General features: G+C 28.4%; 2 protein-coding genes across 8 annotated transcripts in view; one reads left to right on the forward strand and one right to left on the reverse strand.

Annotated features, from left to right (window-relative positions):
- LOC144025440 (uncharacterized) overlaps positions 1-2,500 on the reverse strand; it is a 443,835-nt gene that overhangs the window by 106,274 nt on the left and 335,061 nt on the right. The gene's annotated exons all lie outside the window — the stretch shown is intronic.
- Positions 1-2,500, forward strand: part of hars (histidyl-tRNA synthetase) — a 169,395-nt gene that overhangs the window by 72,053 nt on the left and 94,842 nt on the right. The gene's annotated exons all lie outside the window — the stretch shown is intronic.

The raw sequence follows: 2,500 nt of genomic DNA on the forward strand, positions 1-2,500 counted from the left end.
CAAAATCCCAGAGCCAAGAAACAAACGTGAAATAGATAAGAACATTGTAAATAATTCATCCACAATGTTTCTTAATGATGTTAATGATATAGAAGTATTAAATGTTGTGAAAACATTAAAAAATAAAAAGTCTACTGACTGTCTTAACATTGATATGACATTAGTTAAAAGTATTATGAAATATATTGTACAACCTTTTACATATATTTGTAATTTATCATTTAAAACTGGTATATTTCCATCAAAAATGAAGATAGCCAAAGTCATTCCTGTTCATAAAAGTGGAGAAAGACACACGTTTAATAACTACAGACCAATATCATTGCTGCCACAGTTCTCAAAAATTCTAGAAAAATTATTTTCATATAGATTGGATAATTTTATTGAGAAACATAAGCTCTTAAGTGAAACCCAATATGGGTTTAGAGAAAAACGGACCACCTCAATGGCAGTCATGGAGCTTGTAGAAGCAATATCTACCGAAATAGATAATAAAAAATTTACTGTTGGGATTTTTATGGATTTAAAAAAAGCTTTTGATACTATAGATCATTCTATATTAATGAATAAATTAAAGAAATATGGAATAAGAGGTTTAGCTTATAAGTGGATGAAAAGTTATTTGGAAAATAGATATCAGTATGTGCAGTTTAATAATGTACAATCAGAACACATGAAGATCACTCATGGAGTTCCCCAAGGGTCTGTGCTTGGCCCTAAATTATTTATACTGTACATAAATGATATTTGCTATGTCTCAAAAATATTGAAAAGTGTCTTATTTGCTGATGATACAACTTTCTATTGTTCAGGAGAAAACCTGAAGCAGCTTCTGACTACTGTGGAGTATGAATTGAATATAATAAAAAAATGGTTTGATGTAAATAAATTATCATTGAATTTAAATAAAACCAAGTTCATAGTTTTTGGCACTAGACAAATCACTCATCAAGTTAAAATTATGGTGAATTCAATTGAAATAGAAAGGGTGAATGAAAATAAATTCCTTGGAGTTATTATCGATGATAAATTATGTTGGAAGCCACACATAGAAACTGTTAAAAGGAAAATGTCAAAAATCATAGGGATACTCTATAAAAGTAAGGATGTTTTAAACATGAAATCATTATATATATTATATAGTTCACTATTATTACCATATTTGACCTATTGTGTGGAATTATGGGGAATGGCATATAAAACAAATACTAACACCGTTTTCAAATTGCAAAAGAAAGCTATAAGAATTATTAATGGATCAAAATATACAGAACCAACACATCCACTATTTATTAAATTAAATGCAATGAAATTTTATGACTTGGTGGATTTTAAAATAGCACAAATAATGTATAAAGTTTATAACAATTTACTCTGCCACAGTACTCAGAAGTTATTTGAAATTAGACACAGTCCTTATGATATAAGGGGTACAAGTGTGTACAAAAAACCCAAAATAAGAACAAATATTAAGCAAAGGTGTGTATCTGTAAAAGGTGTTGATCTGTGGAATCATTTGGAAATTGCTCTGAAAAATTGTGACTCAATGCTGGAGTTTAAAAAAATGTTTAAAAGTAAAGTTCAAAAAAATTATCTATGTCAGACCAGAATATGAAAAATGTACATGTGAGTATGTGTAAATGATCTAGATAGGTATTATGGTATATGTTTAGTAAATTTATGTATATATGTTTTTGGTAAATGTGAATATGTTAAGTGCACTTGTGTATATGTGTGTATATGTATGTATGTATATATGTATATATATATATACATGTGTGTATGTATGTGTGTATATATATATATATATATAACTTGGATTATATATATCATTTATTATTATTATTATTTTTTTATTATTATTTTTTAATAATTAGTAAATTAAAATTGTATTAATAATGAAATAAGTTTAAATATATTGAGTAAAAGGGGTAGGACTAGATAAGTTTTTAACTTCTTCCTACTCCCTTTTGAACATGTAAGTTATGATTGATTGAATGATTATTTTATTGGGATTTTCTTCTCTTTTGATTGTTGTTTTCTGTTTTATTTCTGCTGTTCATCTGTTTATATGTTCAAAAATAATAAAAAAAAAGGAAAAAATATGTATGTGTATATATATATATGTATGTATATATATATATATGTGTGTGTATATATATATATATGTATGTATATATGTATGTATGTATATATGTATGTATGTATATATATATGTGTGTATATATATATATGTGTGTATATATATATGTATGTATTAAGGGTGTCACGATTTCGATTTTTTATCGAAATCGATCGAAATTACGTCACGATTTCGAGCATCGAAATAGAAGAGAGGACACACGATTCGATGCCCCCCCCCGGCGCCCGCCGCCACCGCCACCTCCCAGGAAAGCAAATGAGACGCAGCCATTCAGCTACTAGCTAACGGCACTTGTTAGCTGACTTCTCCTGCAGTCATGATGGCAAGCGCGGACAGACACAGCAATGGTGCTTCAAG

This window comes from Festucalex cinctus, chromosome 9 (genome assembly GCF_051991245.1).
Source record: "Festucalex cinctus isolate MCC-2025b chromosome 9, RoL_Fcin_1.0, whole genome shotgun sequence".
NCBI lineage: Eukaryota > Metazoa > Chordata > Actinopteri > Syngnathiformes > Syngnathidae > Festucalex > Festucalex cinctus.